The following is a 23,342-nucleotide window of genomic DNA, read 5'->3' on the forward strand; positions in this document are numbered from 1 at the left end:
AGAGGGAGGGGCAAGGCTTCAAGAACAGCCTTTGAGTTTCCTACCTGAGAGAAGGCCTGGGACTCACCTGATCTCAGCGGCTAAGACTTTGTTTTTATGAAATAACAAACGGGTCGGATATTTACACTCTACATGTGGGTTTTCATCACAATAGCTGCCCTGCTTTTGGAGATCTGTGAACAATTTGGTAGTAGAGATAAATAGGCAACCCTTTGAAAGGGAACACCGGTGAAATACCATCTCTGTCAAATGGGCACGTTCCCCCCATCCCCTCCCCCTCCACATAATCTCTCTGAGAACTAGGATAGTGACTCCAAGTGATCATTTCTGCGCCTTTGGATAATGAATTTAAAGACATGTCTGAAGAGCTCTTGGGCAACCAGGCCTACCCAGAAGCTGGGCAGCACGCCACGGACCTGGCTGTGAGCAGAGAAGAGGGGGCGTGTGTGTGCAGTAGTGTGGGGAGAACCACCCTGAGCCAACATGCCGCCTCTGGGGGTGGGGGGCAAGTTTTTGAGAATCTGAGTGGGTAGGGAGGAGTCAGAGGCAAACTAGCTAATTTCTAAATTGGAGAGAGAAGCAAGACCACTCTACACTCTGGATAGTATGTCCATATTTGAGTCAATGTTACTCACTCTCCTTCACTCCCCTTAGAGGGAATGGGAGGGCGAGCATGTGAATAGTTTGTACCTCAAACAATTCTGAGTATGGGACTGGGAAACTTCTCCCGAGAACCACTGTCATCGGTCTGCAAAGTGACCTTAACCCTCAACTCTTGCTGCTTCTGACACGGATAATAAGCAGGCGTTCTGCGTCACGGCGGTGCTTGCACGGGGAGCAGAACGATAAGAGGCCAGCATCTCAGGGTAATTGAAGGACAGCCTGAAGGGTTTGGGAACACGGGCTGAGTACAGAAGCTATTGTGTACAAAGCCATTTTGACCCGTATTTTATGCAGCCTGAGTTACTAAAGCGGACTGACTGAGTTCCGATGAGGATTCTTTCCTGGCTTGAAGACAACTAGCTGTCTTCTTATGGTGCTCAAATGTAGGAAAGACAGGGAGCAGGAGGAGGGGACAGTATGCCACTTCCTTACTTCCTCTACTCATGAGGACGCCGATCCCACCATGGGCCTTCATACTATTCACACTATTGGGATGAACCGTGCAGCGTTGCGGACACTGAGTCTTTTCCTTCACCAATTTAAAGAATTGAAAAAGCAAGAAGAGCAAACTTTCAGCCCTCAGCCAAGTTTCATAGAAAGCGAAAGCACATAGTACACATCCAAATCTCTTTGGTGAACTAGGGTTTTTATGTTTGAGAGGTGACTTGGGAGGTGACTTCCGTTCCACCTCCTGAACTGGCTGGTTTGAATTGTTGCAGGGGATTGGATAATCCAGACAAAGACAGGAAAGGTGATTGGCTCTTACCACAAGATGGCTCTTGCCTTTCAGTGGATAGCTTGAGAATCCAATCACACAGCGCTCTCTCTCTCTCTCTCTCTCTCTCTCTCTCTCTCTCTCTCTCTCTCTGTGTGTGTGTGTGTGTGTGTGTCGCGCACTCGCACCAAGTCTTTGTCTTACAGGAGGTGGGGGGAAGAACCCTGAAATGGGCCATCTTAGATATCTGATATTCCTAGAGCCTCTTTTCCCTATTTGTCTACCATGGTTGTCTCTACTTATGGCCTCTTATCTTCCTATTCATCTCCCAAAGGCAGCACGTTGAGAATTAGGACTTCAAATACTGTGTGGTGGTGATGGTGGTGGTGGTGGTGGTGGTGGTGGTGGTGGTGGTGGTGGTGGTGGTGGGTGTCTGTCAATCCGGAACTGTTTCACATATATGAGTAGGGCATCAGATTTTATCCATGTGGTGGCTGGGAATTGAACTCAGGACCTCTGGGAAAGCAGTCAGTGCTCTTAACTGCTGAGCCATCTCTCCAGCAGTCTGGAACTGTTGGTACTGTCTTTCCACTCTCCAAACGGAAAAATTCTGATCTTGTTTCCTAAGCCTGAGTATCCAATCAGGAGGTTTGGAAACTTAGGAAGTGGGTCCCCAGGTGTATTACTTACTTTTCTCATGGAGGTTATTGAACAGCTGACAAGAGTCCTTAAAGGAGGAAGGACTCATTTTGACTCACACTTTGAAGGGATACAGTCCCTGGTGGTGAGGCAGGCAGAGGAGCAAGTGGCTCCAGGGTAGTGGAAGCATGAGGCTGCTTGCTCACATCGGGCTGGTCAGGAAGCCGAGAAAAAGGAATGGCGAAGTTTAGCTGATTTTCTCCTTACCTCTCTTTGCTCAGTTTGTGACTTAGCCCCTGGGACTGTGCTACCCACAGCCAGAGCATATCTTTTGCAGACACGTGTCTTGTGTTCCCTAATCCAATCAGATTGGCAACTGAATTTAACAATAATTCCAAGATGGGAACAGAGAGTTTACCCTTTGGTTTGGGAGTTCTGACACATTTGCACTCCCGTGCTTTTTCCTAACACTTCTGTCTTTCATTCATTCTGGCTGTTGTGACAGAACACCAGAGACTGGGTGACCTGTAAATTATAGAGATTTATCAGAGATAAACAGAGCTTTTACTGACAAGAGTCTGCTTCATCGGTCATGTGCTTCTTGGTCTACCTTCACCCTTGTGGTAAGGGCAAGGCAGCTCACTGGGACTTTGTGTTTTATTGTTGTTGGGTTTGGCTTGTTTGTTTGCTCTCGTGGTTTAATTGCTCCCTCCTCCGATACCTGCACATTAAGGAGTAAGATTCCTATACATGAATTGTGGGGGAAATAGGTATTCAGCGGCAATGGTCTCCCTGTAGGTCAAAGGTATGGGGAAGAGGCCGCAATTGACTGGGCAACGTGTAGAGGAGAGGACACTGAAGGGACAGCCAGCTGTAAAGGTACCATGCAGTGCAGAGGGGCTTGAAAGGAGGAAGCCATCCCTAAAGAAGATCAGTTCGTTAAAGAAAGAAGATATTTGGTGGTGCTGTTCCTTCCAGAAGATTCTCTTCAGGGGGCTGAAGGTAGAGGTCTTTCCTATTCTAAGGCTGTCCCATTCCTGCCTCCCAACCTTGTGAGCTTTTGGTCAGGTTCAGAACCAGTACACAGCTCCAGCAACTGTGGCAAGGGTTCTTTCCTTGCTCTCTGAGTGCAAAGTCCACTTCCATCTCCTGAGGTCTTCTGTTCAGCCAGAGTTCTTTGCCTTGTGCCCCAAACCGCATTCCTTCCACACCTAAAAAAGGGTCTTGCCTTTAAATTCCTAAGTTTCCATTTCCTTTTGTACATTGGGTGTGGAGGATGATAACTACGTTTAATCTCTTTAAAGCTGGCTGAGTTTAGCTTTGCTCTGGCCTGAGGGACTTTGTGACCTACTGTTAACTCCTGTGCATACTCCCCACTCCATATCCTCACCTCTAGGTTTTGGCTGATTTCCTTACAAGCCCATAGGAGGAAATAGAACTTATTCATATTTTAACACCAGCTCTCAGCACAGGTCTTTGCTCCAGGAAGGGCCACCAAAAATTGTAGCTTTGAAAAAATGGTGTAGCATCAAATTATATGTATTTAAACTTCGATAAAGCAGGAAAATATGAATACTGTGATTTAAGTCATTGCTACAGACAATTTGCAAGCAGTTGACCTAATCCTAGAAGTAGGTCAAAAATGTTCCTTCACAGAAGGAAGTGTCACATAATATAAATGGGCTAATTATCAGCTAATTATGGGGAAGTTGGAAAATAGTAATTTATCGTGCTTTTGAGACAATCTGCGCTTGGAATGATTAAATTGTAGAATGATCTCCTAGTTTTTCTCTGCAATGTTTAAAGGCTTCAAGTTGGGCTCTGTGTGACTGTGGACTGTGATGTGGAACCCTTCTCCCTTTGCCCCCCATACTACACTGCAATGGGCCTTGACAGTGTGAAGGTCAGCCTAGCCCCGGGCCTGGAGGGATGCTTCAGTCACAGCTCAACCTGGAGTCCTCTGGGTGCAAAGGACCTACATCTTAATGGCTATGCCTGCGGTGGGGGTGTGGTTAGAGTTTGGGGGTTAGAGGTTGGCCCTCCCCCTTCCTCCTTCCCTGCCTCCCTGCTTTCCCCCCACCCCCGGTGTGTAGAAGTGTGGATCTGAGGACACTCGCTTGAATGGCTGGTGTTCAGAGCTAACCTTTGGACCTCTCCTCGATCCTGTCTCTTTACCTGACCAGCTTCCTTCCCTGTCTCACTTCCCCATTCTTTCTGTCAGTTTTTCAAGGAAGATTTCAGGATGAAGCACTTCCACAGGAAACCTTGTCTCTAGGTCACTTCAGGAAAGCCTAGCTCTTGGCAGTCAGGCTATGTGACTTAAGACAAATTACAAACTCATGTTTAAAACGGTTCGTGTGTGTGTGTGTGTGTGTGTGTGTGTGTGTGTGTGTGTGTGTGTGTGTTGTATGTTCCTATGTAAGCCTGCATGTGCACATCAACATTGAGTGTCGTCCTAGCCACTCTCTGCCTTATTTTATTTTACTACATAAATCTGTTTATTTACTTTAGTTGTGTGTTTGTCGTATATGTATGAATATATATACACACACACATATATGTATATATATGTATATGTACATATATGTATATGTATACATATATGTATATGTGTGTATGTGTGTGTGTGCACATACATGTCTGTGGGAATTTGAGCGCTATAAGAAAGTCAGAAGACAATTTGTGGATCAGTCTCTCCTCTCCTTCCACCATTTAGGTCCTGGGGATGGAACTCATGTTGTCAGGTTTAGCGGCAAGGGTCTTTTCTAGATGAGTCACCTCACCAACCATCTTTCCCTTATTTTTTTAAGACAAATTTTCTTACTCGGTCTGGAGCTCGCTGATACAGCTGGCTAGCAAGCTCTGCCAGCCCCATGCTGGGATTGCTGCCTGGTACAGCCATGCCCAAATCTTCTGTGTTAGCTATTGAATTTCGTGTCTCATGCTTGTGCAGCAAGCTCTTTACCAAAAGAGGTATCGCCCCAGGCGAGAAACTATGTCTTCATCTGTAAAACCGAGAAAGACTTAGGAAGGGAGATTGATACGTGGGACACTGGGCAGTTGTAGATGCCAGTTGTTATTGGGTGTCCCTCCAGGGTTGTTGTGTCACTTACCCCTGCAGGGGTAGTCTCCATGTCTGGAGTAGGGTAGGGTAGAAGACTGTTGGAGCTGCATAGAGGATTAAGGCCCTTGCTGTGCTGCCCTAGGACTGAGCTGAGGGTTCTTTCAACACAAAGGAGTCCATGGAATTCCATTGTGAGCTTTTGAAAAGTCTAGGGCTCAAAATTGGACTTTAAGACCATGAGTCAAGGTGTGGGTGCCAGGGGAGAATGCGGGGTTGGACTTCAATTACTCCGAGTTGTCTCCTGACTGTGAAACTCTCCTGTGGATTTTTTAACCCTGACAAAAGGGGCCTCTGCCTCATCCAGATCTTATACTGTGCCTTGGAGCCTGGGAGTTGGTGAAAGACCAAGACCGTAAGAAGGGCTGAGGCTTCCCCTGGGGAGAAGGGGGAATTGGTGTTGGGTAGAGGTGGGGCCGGAACGAGAATCAAATGGCTTCTGAATCAGGAACCTTATCAGAATTTCTCATTTAATGTACCATATCTGCTAGTGAAATCCAAGTGACTCACTTCCTCTCTGAAGCTGGAGTCCTGGGGACTTAATGTTGTAAGGTGCATTCTCGGGGTCCCTCCCCCAACTTCCACGTACTCCGCAGGCAGTCTTTACTCCACTCGCTTCGCCCTCCCGCATGTGGAGTGTCAGCCTGGGATTCTCTTATGCCCTGAGCATCTATCCCCAAGGAGCATTCAACATCTGCTGCGGATTGCTGCCTCAGCTCCTGAAGAGTCTCCTTTCACCGCCCACTGTAAATGCAGATGGGCTAAATGGCCATTTGAAATGAGTCAGAGCTCGCCCAGTGGAATGGTGCACATTGGGCAGAGTTGAGTCCAGAAGCAGGCTGGACTGGGAGGGTGAAAGACAAGAAGGCAGTAAGCCTTAGGGTAGAGAGCCACCAACAGAGCGCGCTGCTTTGCTTCAGGCACAGAGCTGGGAGGACACACCAGATGTTTTTTGTGCCTTAAATGTCGCAGGGTAAGAAAAGCAGTCCTTGCTGGCTTTGGGGAGAGCAGGACAAAGAAAACTAAGAGGACACCAAGTGAGAAAGTGTTTTTGCTGTAAGAAGGTGGCTTTGTTTCTAGAAGAGAGGCCCCCACTTTTGACAGGAGAGATGAGGTCCGAGGTGTAGCTCAGCTTGTCTAGCATACACAAGGTTCTGGGTTCAATCCCCACCACTGCAAAAGGAAAAACGCATCAAATGCTTAAATGCCCTCTTTAGAGTCGGGCACAGTGGTACTTAGCACTTGTGAGAGTGATAGAGGAGTCTTGGGAGTTCTAGGTTAGCCTGGACACCGTAGACCCTTCTCAAAGCAAAAAGCAAGAAAGAACTGGAGATAGACCATAGTGGTCCAGTGCTTGCCTGGGGTCCACAGGTTCAATGCCCGGTGTATTAGTTCCTTGTTTGTCACATTGGCAGGATAGCTCACAGATTTGGCTTGTGGTTTAAAGGGAAACAGTTTACCATGGCAGGAGAGGCATGGCAGTGGGTGCTCAAGCCTTCTCAGCAAGAGCTTGTGGTGTGGCTTGTGTCACAGAAGATCAAGAAACAGGGAAAGCTTAGCTCAAAGGGTTCACACACCTCAAGACCATCCATCTTCCAGTGACCCATTTCATTTAATGAGGCAACCCCTAAAGGTTCCACAGACCCCTAAACCACCACCAGTAGCTGAGAATGATTCAAACACATGAGACTGTGTGAAACATTCTACATCCAAACCAGAATACCCAGTGCCACAGTTAGAAAAGGAAAGGAAGCTAGGCATGATGCTCGTACCTCCAGCAGAAAGGAAAAGAGAACAAAGCAGGAGCTCCTGGAAGAAGCCAGGTCCCAACAGGAGTTAGAACATCGCGAAGGAATGAGCTCCTCCCGCCTGAAGTTCTGACGGGCTGAAACCTCTTTAGTGTGAGTGCTCAAAATGTCTCCAACCTAAAATAGGTTCCTGCTTCCAGAGAGGGCCTGTCAGAAAATCCATCGTGGAGAGGGGAAGTACAGAGGAGCACCAGGCAGGGAACCTTTTGATGAGAGCCGTGCTCATGGGCCTCCGTCGGCTCAGCCCTGGACCTTAATACTGTAACCCCTCAGCAGAACTCCTTTCCCACCTTCCAGAAAGTTTAATAAGTCTTTAGTCTTACAGACTAATCGGGTCTCAATTGCTGAACTGTATCCGAGATACACATCACCCTGCCAGGGCCAGATTCAGGGCAAAGAAATGTCAATGAAAGCCCAATGTAAATGGGGGAAGATTTTCCAGTTCCTGGTAGGGCATTAATAAGAGGCATGCTGTTGCCAGAGGACTGAAGAGCCCATGCTAATTAGCTGTGTGAGGAAATCTGACATTTCTAAACCTGCTGCCCTGTGGACGCCACATAACTCCGGCTGCTGCTGTGTGTACACAGCACACCCTGCACCTGTCAACTCTCCTTGTTTGCCCAAAACATTAACTGGTCTTTTCTTTGTCCCCACTAATCACCACTAATCCTCTGTATGGCACACATAAAGCCCCTCCCTGCCTCGCTTCCTTCTGCACCTACCTGTTATTATTAAATCGTGTTTTTCGTGGAAACATGGGGACACAGGGATTGCTTCTTGCTTGCTAGGTTTCCATGGATGCACCACCCTGACGCTGCCAGGCTGCTCTCAGAACCCTACTTCTTCACTCACATGACAATACCTGGTCAGATAATTCTCCATACGGACAAAGCTTTCTTAGCTATTAACCCAAGCATTAATAGACGGCCCCGTGTTGTCCTCAGTCTGAGGGACTGGTTAGTTTCATGAGGGGTGTGTGGCTGCCAAACAATAGTGTCTGGAAAAGGGCCACACTGTTTGTTTTCTGCCCAGGGCCAGAGAGAGCAGGAAGTTGGCTCAGTTAAGTCAGCGTGGGTTCCATTAGATAATATGGTACAGAGGCAGCTCGTAGGTGGACTCATTTTTGGCAAGTCCTGAAGAATGCCTACACTCTACCCACCATGACGGCAATGTGCCTCAGAGTGAGAAGTACATTTCTCTGCTCCAGTCTCAGCTCATAACACTTATCTAAAGCTTCTGGTAGAAGGCCAAGGCTATTTTATGAATGTGTTGGGATGTTGTTTATGGGAAATCTTTGGAGATGAGCTGGTCCAAAATCTGAGGGGTCAGTATGAACTCAGTTTCTCCATCTCTCCCTAAATCTCTTCATGTTGACTGCTGACTCAGTAAGACTTCATCTCAACCTCTCTGAGGGATCATTTGCCCATCTCCGTTCTGACAGCTACTGGCTATCACTGAAAGACGGCTTTGAGAAGTGGTCCAGGGCTTCCTGTGACTCTTCCTTGACCCCCTTGTGATGGTCTTGTGTTAGGTTTACAGAAACCAGGCAAGAGAATATGAAGGGACCTCCTGTATGTTCTCCAAGGGTGATATAGTCATAGCTGCTGCTTCCTGGGAACTTACAGTTGTGTGTGAAGTCAGTAGGGGCTGTGGTTCCATCAAAAAGATGGGTCCAGGAGCCCTGACAGCATCTGAAGCAAATCTGTATTAGTCCCACATAATATGACTGTGTTATATGGAAGATTTGATAGGAAAAAGGGACAGTGTGTGCTTCAGCCCCAAGCTAACGTCTATAAACTGTTAAAAATAAAACACACACACACAGTGCCACACACTGTCACCTGGATTTGTATTTTCTCATTACAACAAATTTATATTTGAGTGCGATGTTACTGAGTGAAGACTTGGTAATCTTCACAATGCTGTCACATGGGTCTTAGAACTTCCCTTTGCAACTGGCATCCATTCATTGATATTGACATCAGCGACAGACTTGGCTGCCCATCATTTTGTTTGCTAGTCCCTGCTCAGTCCTAACCTTTGTCTACTCTGTTGCTCTTTCATGGGACTCTTGCTATCTTAGAACGCTACTTTCTGCCTTCTCTAGTCCCTTTTGTTTGTTTTCTGCATATCATCCAGATACTGTCAACTCTCAAGCACTTTCCTGCCCCATGCCTAGGTGTCTGTCTGCCCCTTTCAGTACGTCCAGTGAGAATAAAATCTCATTAGCTGTTCTTCATCTTGCTCCTCTGTACCTTGTGAACTGTCAATGAGTTTTGTTGTTGTAAAATTATAAAATGGCTGTCTTTTACCCCCACTTGCTCTGGCACCACAGTAGCCCAAGATATCTGGTAGATATCTTGCCAGAAACACACATCCCAACTCCATGGCAGCCTAGTGTTTCTGCCACCACACACTCTCCCAAAGTCAAATCTCCATAAGAAAGAACACACAACACAATAACCTGTGATCCAATTGATAAGATAGAATTGCCCACCCAAACATACAAAGCCCTGTACACATCCATCCCTGAAGAACATTCATAACAACCTGTAAAGGTACAGCATGGAATCCTAACATCAGCCTCCATGTTCTCTCGGTGGCTTCTCCTCCAGTCTTCTCCCATTCCAGTCTCCTCCTCTTCCCTCAAACTTTTCTCCCGCCCATCCTTCCTTCTCGTCCAATGACAAGCCTTGTTCTATCTTGTACCTGCCTCACCTGTATGACATCATCCTACAGAGTTTGAGGTTTTTTCAGGTATGTCATCCTGTCTTAATGATCATTGTGAACACATGTGGTTCGTTTCAGTGTGATCTTGCCTAAGTACCTCCTCAGAAGAGTTAAAGGCATGCTAACCTTTCTGAAATATGGTCAGACCAATACACTGACCCCATCCTTCATAGGCTGTGGAGGTTTGAATATGAATGACCCCCACCAACTCATGTGTTTGAATGCTTGGTCTACAGGGACTGGCACTATTAGAAGATATATTGGGGTAGCTGTGACCTTGCTGGAGGAAGTGTGTCACTGTGGTGGCAAGCTCTGAGGTCTCCTATGCTCAAGCTTTGCCCAGTGTGGTAAATAGTCTCCTTCTGCTGCCCTCTGATCAAGATGTAGAACTCTCAGCTCGTTCTCCAGCACCATATCTGCCTGTGCACCTTCATGTTTCCAGTCATGATGATAATCGACTAGACCTCAGAAACCATAAGCCAGCCCCAATGAAATGTTTTCCATTATAAGAATTTCTGTGGACATGGTGTCTTTCCACAGCAATATAAATCCAAACGAAGATGCAGGCTGACTTAAAATTTGATCAATGTGCCTTCAGCAAGTCTCCTTTCACTGGAAATACATGTAACCAAACTGCACACTTTTATCACAGATTGTTACACGTCACTGTCTAAACCAAGATAGTAGTCTAGGGTTTGAATAAAAGAATAGAGCAGAAAATGTGAACCTCAGGAAAGCAGAGAGCAGGTGGTTGAATCAGGTGAGTGGCTCACGTTTCAGTTATCTACTGTTGTCCCTCAAATCACGCCTGAGGTCCACGGCAAAGGCAGTGAACACACAGACTCTGTGGGACAGAAGTGTGGGTAGGACGCAGTGGATGTGGCTTACATTTGCTGTGAGGTGGGTGGACACGGAACAGTTGGATAGAAGACTTACCCGGGGATTTCACTTGAACAACTGGCTCCCGGACTGGGGTGGCATCAAGGGTCCATTACAGGACCTCTGCACTGTCTCTCTGAGTAAATCAGAATCCCTTAACCATTCCAGTCAGAAAGACAAAGGTTGTATGACCCCGTGTAGCGAGACCTTGCAAGTCGCACAACATTAGTCCCACTGTACTGAATTGGTCAAAGAAGACCCAGCATCATCCCAGAGCCACAGGAAGGAGACCAGTATGTCTTCATCGTCAGATGGTCCCATCAAAAATAAAAGTTCTTTTTCTTAAGAGTCAACTGTATTCGTCATCCTAAGAAAAAAAAGCCCGCCATTCTCATTCAGCTCCTAGCTGTTCCTAGACCAGCCTACTACAGCTCCAGGAAGTCTCTCCTACTTTGATCTAAAGAAGGCCACCACCCCGCTTGCTGGTGATAGTGGTTGACAATAATGGACTATGCTTTTCAGGCTTCAATTTTGCTTCCTCCTCTTACCTACCTCAGGATCTCCACAGAGAGGACAGACAGGATCCATCCCTTACTTCACTTGTCAAGGACAGATCTACATTTGTGTGGATTCATCAGATTTTCTGAGGCTCTGAGGGGACCAAGGGAATATAGCAGCATGTAAAGAAAGGAATTTCAAACCACATCAGGGCACGACTGCCAAAATTACAAATGAAACCTCCCTGGGGTAGAACTTTTGTATCTTGTGTCTGCCTCCTTTTTTTTATAGAATCCCTCTTTTATAATGTGTGCTGATCTTCAGTTTGGGGGAAATTTTAGTGTTATCTAGGACACTATATTAAGATCTCTTTCTTCCCTTCTCTCTCTTCTGTCTGTCTGTCTGTCTGTCCATCTATCTCTGTGTATATGTGTTTATCTATCTTTTTCTCTCCTTCACCCCCTCCCTATCCTGTCTCTGTCTGTCTGTCTGTCTCTCTCTCTCTCTGTCTCTCTTTATTTGTCTCTGTCTGTCTCTCTCACCCCCCATGTGGTGCTAGGAACCAGTCTCAGGGTCTCATACATATTAAGAAAGTAATACTCTACTCCCAGGCACACCTTAATACTACACCTCTCTTGTAAGTTTGAGATATTTAGCAAAGAGTGATCCCCAAGAGAACTTGGGCACTCCAAATTTCTCAGGTCTTTCCAGAAGGAAGTTTAGTGCTCTCAAGTCTTGTAGAATTGTCAAAAATCATCTCCTCAATCTACATGAAGCTCTCAGTTAGTGTGGCTTTAGGAATAAACCATATTTGTCTTACTGCGTAATTGGTATTGTTCAAACATGTGCGGACAAATCTTTAAGAGCATCAATTAGTTACTAAATGTACTAGAGGTTCAGGCACAGGAGACAGTGGAAAAGATTTCTAATTGCCTTGGATACATGAGCTGCTCTGAGATTCCATGTCCTATCTCCCTTCACTGTCCTTCTTATTGCACCTGGAAAGCCTGCTAAGTTAAGAATTGCTCTACCGTTGCTGAGGTAGGCATGGCACTTAAGACTTGGCTGCAGTTTTAATATTATGTTCCTAAAGACAATTAAATTTTTAGAAAGTGGATAATCTCACCTGGCTTCTCCTAAGTGTGGGAGCAGGGGCCAAGGAGAGTAGGAATGCTTCTGGTGCGAGCACAAGGACCTAAGTTTGAATCCACAGCACCATGCAGAACTAGACATGGGCTGGCATGGTGGCCCATGCTTTTGATCTCAGTACTTGGGAGGCAGAGGCAGGATTATCTCTGTGAGTTCCTGTACCAGTACCAGAAGTAGAGACAGTCAGATGGTGGGTCAGTCAGTTGGGCCAAAATGTTTAACTACCAATGTGGCGAGTAGTGCTGTCTCTAGGCAATAGGGCAAACAGAGCAAGGGAAGACACTCAATGTGCTTTGGTGGCCTCTGCAGGTTTACATATGTGTGCACACACTCACATGCATAGATCACACACACACACACACACACACACGTTTGGGAACAAAGCAGTAGAAGTTGGGGTGCTTTATTGTTTAAGCTGATGAAGTCAATAGCAGTTTCAAAGACCCAATGAATGGTCCATGATCCGCAGCAGAACTCAGCCTATAGCAACGCTTTGACAGATTGACAACTTGACCTGCAGAACCAGCTCAGCACTAGCTGGGAAGATCCCTCATAAGCAGATTCAAAAACCATTTTCTTCCAGGAACATTGATGTTAAATATCACCAAGGTGAGTGCCCACAGCCATCGGGCTGTGCTGAGGATGGTTGGTAGATGACAAGCTTGGAACCCTGGTCCCTCCAGGCACAACAGACCTAGCCTTCTGAAGGAGAGTTTACTTCAACCTGTGTGGTTTCTGTCTGTGTGTCTGCCTGACGGTAGTCACGGAACCCAGCAGTTTGGTGTCACCATTCTTCATGATTGTCTTTTCTAATTTGGCCCCGCCCTCTCTTTAATCTACTCAATTCCACTCTGACTCTCTTGTTTCTTCTCTATCTCCTAACAGATAACTTCTTTATTTTCTGATGGCACCAACCTCGTTCTTCTATAAATGACTACAGGATTTTGTTTCCTTTGCAGTGCTCCAAATACCTCTGTTTTCATTTACCCAGGCACACGTCCTTTAGATTATAGGGTTCCTTCTTACATCCATGAGCAACGCCTTAGTAAGATGTCCATGGTACAAGGGAGAGATCCTCTTCACCTCCATCCCAACATCTGCCCCATCGATGATCTGCTGGAGCTTGGAAAGGCCTGGCCCTGTGGATCCAAAGCTGCAAGATCTTTGTGACATAGGGCAACAACCAGATGTCCTAGAGGAGTCCCTGTGAGGAACCAGTATTGATAGTACAGCAGAAGCCAGAGGTGTCGACCAGACCAACAAGTCATTGCAATGAACATTTGCAAGTAAAGATGTGTGGACAAAACTGTGTACTGTGTAAACACACTGCGAGACACTTTAGCTATCATGACAAGCCTTTATTTTTAGTCTGTCTTGCCTTATTTTCTTTGGGAGAGGTAGAGATTGCAAGGGCAGAGGGCTGATATAAAGATCCCCATGATACCATAGTAAGGAGTTCTAGGTTGCAAGTTTGTTAAGGCCACCCTGACTTGATAGTGAATTTTCCTTTTTCCAAGCTCATCTTAAACACAACAAAGGTACAGCCCTTGAGAATGAGTGACTTATTTTCATTTTGTGCATAAAATATAAATGACATCACATCTTTCAATTCCCCTCTTTTGCTTGGAATGAAGTGGCTTCATCTCAATGACTTAGACATCACATGATTAGAAATGTGAAAATTGTTATGTTTACAAGTATTTTGGCATGAGAGAAATCTCAGTCATTTGTATCATTTTTTACACATAGGTACCTCCCCCCCCCTCCATCCTCTCTCCATACCCATTTTCTCTTCTGTGGAGCCTGAAGCCACTGCTCTCCTTGGTCTTCAGGTTCTGCAAAGTTTGCCCTTTTCTGGAGCCTGACCTCCCCTCTCCTTTTAGCTTGGCCTGCTTCTGGTCCTCCTCCCCCACCCCCAAGCTCACACTGTGTTTTAAGCTCTCAGGGGTTTACCCCTTTAACCCTTTTCCTTAGGCTCATTCTTAGCAAGTCCCCAAATGTCCTGTACAAGCTAAGACTGATTATGATTACAGTTTAACCTGCTGCAGGGACTGTGACCATTGTTGCTCACCACCATGTCCCCAGTGCCCCCAGAGCTTCAGGGTTTAATGCAGATGACTGAGCTGATATTTAAATGAACATGTGTGTAGATAGCACTATATGAGAGATGATTATGAGAGGTCAGATCTCATTGAAAACACCCATCTAATTTGCTACTATATGACAAACACTACTTGGTTTATCTGATATTCAGATATATAAAACTTACTTAAGTTTTAATTTGTAAAATTAAAACCACAGTAAGTCTTCATCTTAGTTCTAGATAGTTTTTAGTGTCCTAGATTGGTAATGAGATCTCTCGTTGGCCTTTAAGAGTTCAGATTTCTATCCATAGGGGCATACATCTCTACCATCCAGGAAGAAGGTGACATCTGGTTTCTAATAAGCCCTGTCTTTATTGTCTAGAGGAAACATGTCCTCTGTTCTTCCTGAAGTTGCCAGCATGTGTGATCATGATATGTTGTGGCAAATCCTCATCCGACACTTTATACTTCTCTAATGTCTCTGATGCCTGTTCCTAACAGTGTTTTCCTCTAACTCATTTATACTCCAAAGAAGGGAAGAATTAATACTTGCTTTCTCTGTTTTCCTCAGAGTGATTCTTTGCCAAAAAGGGAGTTGAAGTGAGTGAGATACAAACTTAAGGTCATCTGTGTTGTTAGCTTCTTACTCAAAAGGCCAGGCATTGGGCATGGACAGTCATCCGGCAGTCCCAGAGAGGAGCTGATGCTCTAAGGATGTGGGACCGGATGAAAGCACTTGGCTTCATGATAACATTGTGACAACTGAACAGCTCTGCCTTAGAATAGCAGCCCCTATAGCAGCCCCTTCTATGGGTTTTCTTTAAGGCTGCATTGGCTAGGCTAGTATTCCTTACAGCCTGGGGCATTCCTAGCTGCTAAGAAGAGTGGCTATTAGTTCTCTATATCTGAACATACCTTAAACTTGAATCTAGTCTTCATCTGACATGATGAAGCTAACCTTAATCTGAACCTTACCATAACACAATAGGCATGTGATCCTAATTAAATACAACTACTTAAAACGAGATCCAAACTAAAAAACAGGTAAGAACCTTTCCGTTATTTATTGAGTTACAGACTGCCAGGACCACAGATAGCAAGTCATAATGATACACACTCAGTTATTATAAATCTATGCGTGATTTGACTGTTCCTTTTTACTCCATTGAAAACTAACCAACCCCAAACCCCACGCTCTCTCTACTTTCTTTGATTTTATCACACACAAAAAAATTTCATTAATGTGACTTATTTTTAAGAAAAAGAAAAATACTCTTTTCTCAACATCTAGTTCACCCAAGACCCCATCATTACCCTCAATTCAACATCAAAACTATTTAGTTAACTAAGAGCATAGCACACAGTCAGACAATGCTTTACTCCCTGACTTCCATACTGCAATTCTATATCTATAACAAACGAGATGAGTAGAACAATAACCCTTTGGCTCATTGGCCAATTTGAAATGAAAAAAAAATTGAGACAATAGTTATTCAATGCTAAATGAAAATGCAGAGACACTTCCAAATTCACATTATGCAAAGACCCCAAAATGGTTAGCTCTTTTTATCTCAGCGAATTAGGAGAGCCTGAGGCTTTGACTAAAACCACAAAGTGAGCCCTCCCACCCCTGCGTCTCCTTCTTTCTCTTGGCCTTTTCCCGTGGAGCCCAAAGCTAATAGGTTGCACATGCTGTTAAATAAGCCTCCATTTCCCCAAGGAGTCAACTCTGCCAAGAGGCCCTCACTCGCAGCGCAGCGGCATGTCTCACCAGTTCCTGGCTTTGGTTTCACGGGATCTGAAGCACTCTCACACGAAGCCAGGAAGATCTGCGGTGCAGCGGTGTGGAAAATGTGAAGCATCAGGCGGATGGCGTCGCTTGCAAAGCTGGACTCCGTAAACAAAATTTGGCTTGCCTGTTGTCTGCTTGATAAGGATGTATGAGGGATGAAGACTCTGCTGGCTTTCCAATCGGAGTGTTGGTCTTAAAGTGACACACCAAAGAGGCAATTAAACTGGGCACTCTTTGTTTCGCAGCCACTGGTAGCCACTCCTCATGCTGACCCGGTAGGGCATTCAGATGGGCATTCAGGAAGGTTGGAGGTGCTAAGTGGCTGGACCTCAGGCTGCAAATAGGTTTAGCAAGACCTTGGTGAGAGCACTAACACTGCGTTCTCTCTGGGGCTGAGAAATGAGTCTACCTGTGGTGGCTGCCTCCTGAGAGAGGACGGGGGGGGGGGGGGGGGGGGGGCTGTTCCAGTTGAAAAATGGCCTCACCTGTCTTGAGCCCGCCTACTGGTTTTAGGCACTCACAGCTGGGTTGTTTGAAACAAAACTAAATAAATACACTTTGAGCTTCCAAGATGGGTAGGACTCTATACTATTCATTAGTTTGTGGTGTGTCTGCTTTGCCTCTGCAGAGGCAGGATGCCATGTCTGTCAAGTCTGTTCAGGGTTTTCCAATCTTTTATTGATTACTCTTTACACACCCATGAAAGAGCTGAGTAAGAAGAGTGAAGTGAAGCTGGTGTATATGCATATGGGGTTTCCTTTTCTCTGATATTCCTTGACATATTACATCTGGCTGTGTTCCCCAAATTCATTTTTGTAGTTTACTCCTGTTTGGTGACATTATGGAAATCACTAATTTAAACTCTGAGCCATAAAAATAAATGCAGTATATCAACTAACTCAGCCTTTTTATATGCGGTGTATGCCAGTAGCTTTGGCTTCATTTTCTCTTATTAAAACAATGGTGGTCATGAGCACTGAATTTATTTTGACTCAACAAAGAGTGACCTGTTTCCCCATTCAAAATACTGGAATGGACGGGTAGTATCAAAGTCTAGGTGCTATTGTTCAGTCAAATATGCATTTACCCTAATTCTACATTTATTTGTCCTACATTTCATGGATGCTTTGTGTCAGGAATGTTTTAGATTTAACATTTTCTTTGGCCGATATATCAGCATCTTCTATTGTATCTTCTCCTTCTGAGATTCTCTCTTCATTCTCGTGTATTCTGTGTTTGTTATCCCTGTTCTCTCTCCTAGATTTTTCCATCTCCAGAGTTGCCTCAGTTTGTGTTTTCTTTATTGCTTCTATTTCTAGTTCCAGTTCCTTCACCTGATGGTTTCCTCTTGGCTTTCCTTAAGAAATTTGTTCATTTCCTCCAATTGCTTTGATTTCTTTTAAAGGGTTTATTCATTTCCTCTTTAAAGTCCTCCCTCATTTTCCTGAAGTTTGTTTTAAGGTTGTTTTGCTGTTCTTCATCTGGGTTGGAATATTCCAGGGTTGCTGTAATGGGAGAGCCGGCCTTCAGTACTGCTGTCTTGCCATATTGTTGTTGATTTTTGTTCTTACACTGATGTCTAGGCATCTGTGTTCGCAATGAATAAAGGTCTAGGTGTCTATTTCTGAGTTTGTCTTTGTTGGATGTGTGTTTTGTTCCTTGGTTTCTATTTCCTCTGTCATTTCTGGTCTTCTTGGTCTGTATTCTTCAGGCCTGTGTGACCTCTGGTCCAGCAAGGAGTTTCCATCAGAGTTGGGGACTGGGCTTCTGGCATCCAGAGTGGCCTTTGATCTGGCATGGCCTGCACCTGAGAAGCCACGTAGGGGTAGGAGCAGCAAGGGGTATCATTGGCTCTGAGTCCTTCAGCTCTGAACCAAGGATAAGAGACGTTTCCAAGGGCAGGTAGACCTATTCAGACTGATATGGTCTGCACCCAAGCAGCCTCAAGTTGAAACTGTAAGAAAATACAGATACAAGCCAACCACTAGGAGAAAACATTTTTAAAAGCACAACGAATAAAGGACTATTTTCCAAAATACACAAAATCTTTCTTAAAGTCAACTATTGGAAAATGAACAAGTATTTTTATTTTTAAATTTTTAAAAACAAATACTTTTAAATGAGCAGATTTCTCACCAGCACACACACACACACACACACACACACACACCACACACACACACACACACACACACACACACACACACACACGATAAACATATAAGAAGCTTTTCATACTGTGAACACATTGCAGGGTTGCACACTAAAGTAGCAATGAGGCATCACTACAGACCTGCTATAATGTCTAAAATTAAAAATTCTGTTGATACCAATAATAGTCAATACTGATGAGGATGTGAATCTATTGGAACACTCATTAAATACAAAAATAGTACACTTTGGAAGACAGTTTGGCAATTTCTGGGAAACTAAACATGCTGATACCATATGATCCAGCAACAACACTCTTTGGTATTTTCCCAAAAGAACTGAGTGTTTAAACTACACAAAACCTGCACATGATATTTACAGTAGTTTTATTCATAATTGCCTAAACATGGAAGAAATCAAGATGTCCTTCAGGAAGTATATAAGCAAATAATCTATGGTATATCTAGACAATGAGATATTTATCAATACTAAAAAAAGAAACAAACTATCATGCCATGTAAAGACACAGAGGAAACAAATATACATTGAATATTAAATATACATCAAGTTTTGAAAAGGCAAACTGAAAATCTGTATACTACATAATTTCAACTGTCTGACACTCTGAAAAACAATGAAACTATTGGGATAATTAAAAGAATAGTGATATCAAAGGTTACCTGGAGAAGGTAAGAAAGATAAGAATAAAGGCAGGACAAAAAGGATTTATATGGTAGGAGGACTACTGTGCATGGTGCTGTGATGACAGATACGTATCATATTTTACCCATCGAACTCACAGAATGAACAACACCAAGAGTGTGTCCTAATATAAACTATACATTCAGGAGGATATTAATGTATCAGTGTAAGTTCCTTGTTAATGGTGTAGATTCCCTGACTGAGTAGGCAATGTTGATGGTAGGAGAGGTTAAGCCTATGAGGGCAGGTATACGAGCTCTTTGTCCCTGTCTCCTATTTAACTTTGCTTTGTACCTGAAACTTTCCTCTAAAAATAAATTTATTAATTAAAAATATTTCTTAGGTTGTTGATGGTAAGCAAACCTCTACATAGCCTTCCTGAGATTCCACCCCTGTAGGTCCTTGACTCTAGATATCGTTTGGTCCCACGCACTTGCTTCTGGTTAATAGAATACAGTGGTGGGATGCTGTATTTTGTTAGTGCTTCGTTAGAGCCTGGTTGGCCCTCCTGGTGACATTCCCTTTCTGAGCTTTCACAATTCTACAATGAATGAAGCTACAGAGGTCCATGTGCCAAGGACACTGAAGGTACCCTCTAAACAACTGCATATTATTCCTAAGCCGAGTCTTCATCTGAGAAGCTGCTCTCCCTCTGCTAGCACCTTAAGTGCAGCCTTGTGTGAAACCCTGGGCAGAGGAGCCAGCCCAATCACGACTAAATCTTTTGGCTTCAGAGCGACATGATCCTCAATACTTATTTCGAGAAACTGAGTTTGGGGGATAATTTGTTGTGCGGTGACAGTCACCGTTAATCACTTTTAGTGACACACAAGGATGAATTGTGATTTTTTGGCTCTGGGACAGTACTCGCTTGACTTACTGTCCATATGAAAGGGCTTTTGGATACATTGTTTCTTGTGTGTATAGTGCTAGGTCTAGTCTAGTCGTTGACAAAGAAAGTTTTGAAAATTGTTTCTGAATGTCACTGTCTAAGGATTCCTCAGCACAAAGATGAAAGGTTTTAAGTCGTCTGCAATTTTAGCCTTAAGATCTATTTTATGGTCTGAGCAACTCCATTTGAAAACATCGGAGAAAGACGACAATCAATGCCAAGTTGCATGATTCAGCAAAATGGAGTGTTTTGAACCAAGCAGGAGTAATTCTGAACACGATTATCCGGAGCCATGCCAGGTGTGGATTTCCAAACCCCAGAGTGCTGCTTGCCTGCTCTCAGTCTCTAGATGCCTTCTCTTCTCCACCCACACTCACTACCTGAGTGATAGCAGCCGGTCTCATGGCTTAACGTCATCCACATGCTGGTAGAGCCTGAAAATATGTCTCAAGCCTACGCCTTTCCCTTGAATTCCAGACTTTTCTCTACATCTGCCCACTTAACATCTCCATGAGGATGTCTAATGGAAATATCTTAAACTTAACATATCAATATCAACATTCAAACCTCGCTTCCCTTCTATTCTTCTAACTTAAAAAAAATGACGGAAGCCAAAAACAAAAACAAAAAAAAAATACCAAAAAAAAAAAACAAACCCCAAAAACAAACAAACAAACAAACAAAAAAAACCCCAAAAACAAACAAACAAACAAAAAAAAAAACAACCCAACTTGGACTTGTTCTTGACTCATCCTGTTCTTTCTTGATTTATATTTAAGCCCATGAGCAAATCCCTTTAAAGTTTTTTCTTTGAAATAGCCGAGGACCTGGCCACATTTCCCAACTGTCACGTGACTCTTCAGTATCCTTCCTAGGCTGTGTTGCTATAGCAATGGTCAGGTCCTTTCCTTTCTACTCAGGATACTACAGTGGCTCTTTCCTGCTCAGACTAGAAGCTCGAGGTCTTAGAAATGGCATGCTGCTTAAGGTGTCCTTCCCTCCTCTCTGCCCTTCACTCTGGACGTCCCTTTCTTCCTTGCTCCAGTGATACTGGCCTCTTCCTTGCACACAGCAGGAGTAGGGCCCTCTGGTGCTGAGTTTCCATGACCGTCGTGACGATTTTAATTGAGATATTACACGACCGGTCATTCCATTCTTTAGGTCTTTGCTCAGATAGTGGAGGAGCGTTGTGACCTTGTCTTTAGAACCGTCTCTTCCCCTTTCCTGTTTTAGAGACAGAACCTCATGATGTAGCTCAGCCGGGCCTTGTGTTGGTGTCCTCCTGCCTTTGTCAGCCATTGTCTTACATTCCAGGCATACACCACAATTCCCAGTCTCATTTAGTTTCCTTCTACAACATTTTTCTTCTTCCTATGACCTACCATCCATTTTACACTGAACTAGAACACGGTAGTGTGAACGCCATATGGGCAGGCATTTTGTGTCCTCGGTACCTAGAACAGCCCTTGGATCAGGCTGGATGCTGCTGATTAGTTGTGAGTGCATGACAGAAGTTCTTAGCCTACCAGCCTCTTTTTGGTTTTCCGTTCTTATTACAGGTATCCATGTAGTAGTTTCCTGAGAACCGGAACTCATGAGAATCCACGTGAGGACAGATGTGGGATTGCCTTGTGGATAACGCCCTACTGCGTAGGAAGGGTAAGGAACAAAGTTTGGATTCTCAGCACCCACGTGAGCATAGGGTGGGGATGGAGGCACATCTGTGATCCTAATCCTGGGAAGGTGAACACTGGAGCTCCCCAGAGCAAGCTAACAAGCTAGGTTAACAGAATTGGTGTGCTATAGGTGTAAGGGCGACCTCGAATCAATGTGTAAGGTAGGGAATGATTAAGGAAGACATCTGATGCCAATCTTGGCCTCTAAACACTGGCTTACACATTTGCACACGCACCTTACTCACACATGCATCCACACATATGTGGACATGCATATATATGTACTTATTCCATGTGCATAAAAAACAACAACAACAAAGCAAACACCCCTCCCCCCGAATGTGGCTCTAGGGAAAAGCTACTCTTTTTCTCTAATACATAATTGTGTGAAGTCTGATTTTAATATACCGATGTTAATTTAAGCATAGCAGGAAAGTGTTTGGGAGGTTCAATAGTCTGAAATAATTAGAATATTAAATCCAACAGGGGTCTACTCCATAATTAATAAGGGCAAGGTTTCTACATGCAGAAGGCATGCATGTGCATGTTTTAAGTGAGTTAAAGGAATAATAAACTTGAGAGCAAGGTTTTAGAATATTCAGAGAGATCTTGCTCATCTGGAGACATAGGAAAACCACACAGTTCCTCGTCAGTAGCAAGAGGATCTCTCTTAAGATGTATAAGCGACTTGCTTCCTAGACAAGAATGCTTATAAACAACGTGAGAATTGATTATCCAAAGACCTACCCAAACAATGGAAAAAAATGCTTGACCGGAGAGGAGGCAGGATCCATGAATATATTGCCTCACACTCTTTTCTGCTGGCATGCTTGAACGGAGGAGCCAAGGCTCGCCTGCTGAATTAGGGCCGGTTGGCAATAAGAACTCAGAATGCTCTGGCATTTGCTCGTTGGAAGCTTAACCTTCCGAATAGTTGAGTGTAATTACATGTGGTTTCTTAAAAGAGGCTCGAACAAAGAGAATCATTTCAGGAATGTCCTAAAAGACATATTTAGAGGAGCTATGCTTTGGTCCCCATAGACCTGACTATACCTGTAAACAGACTTCTTCCTCTTGAACTGATGGAATGTTCAACAGCACAAAAGACAGTAATCTTTTGAACTCAAATTCCTCCTGACTCATGGGATCCAACCCACCTCAAATGTTCCTTGCCTGTAATTCCTTAACATATGCAACCTGATCTTATGTACCGAGCCAGGTAAACGAGTAAGGGAGGGTTTGCCCAGGGAGGCCGGTGGAACGGAGTAGTGAACAGAACTTGTGAAAGATGTTTTAATAAAAGAAGATACAGAGCTGCCCAGTGTTTCATTTCTCTATTTACCCGGCAAAAGGCCGGTCTGGGTGTTTAGCTTTTGTGCCTTCTAAGCCTTTGTATCTACTCTGTATTGAGTAATTTGTATATGTTGGGTAAAGTGCATGACAAACCCTGCAGCAAGCTCTGTGTGATGAGTACAACCGTCATATCTCGTTTAGCGTGGGGAGACATGAGGAGAGGAGGCCGAGGATGCTCTGAGGTACCCCGTCAATTGTGGAGCTTGGCCCGTATGCTGGTCTTTTGACCGGAGTCTCTACTTTCAAACACACAGTCCCTTGAGTCTCAACAAGCCCCATTCCGCACACCACACCCCCTAGTCATCCCTGATAATTACAGTGAGTGACTAATGGCACTCTTTGCAGCCTCCTCTTTCCCAGGAGGATCAGGATGGAGCCAATTCTGCAAGGTCCCTCTGCCTCGAAATAGTCTGTGGTCAACCTCCAAGTATATTGTTTTCAGATTCCCTAAGCCTGATGGTACAAAACGCATGGCCTGGCCGTTGTCCTT

The 23,342-nt window shown here is 44.4% G+C and overlaps 1 long non-coding RNA gene across 2 annotated transcripts in view; it reads left to right on the forward strand.

Moving 5' to 3' along the window:
* The window catches only part of LOC134485581 (uncharacterized), a 120,848-nt gene that overhangs the window by 17,839 nt on the left and 79,667 nt on the right, over positions 1-23,342 (forward strand). For both annotated transcript variants that reach the window (XR_015670533.1, XR_015670532.1), the window contains exon 2: positions 21,383-21,482. This is a non-coding gene — a long non-coding RNA (uncharacterized LOC134485581). The remainder of the gene's footprint in view (positions 1-21,382; positions 21,483-23,342) is intronic.

This window comes from Rattus norvegicus, chromosome 2 (assembly GCF_021556685.1).
Source record: "Rattus norvegicus strain SHRSP/BbbUtx chromosome 2, alternate assembly SHRSP_T2T, whole genome shotgun sequence".
Taxonomy (NCBI): domain Eukaryota; kingdom Metazoa; phylum Chordata; class Mammalia; order Rodentia; family Muridae; genus Rattus; species Rattus norvegicus.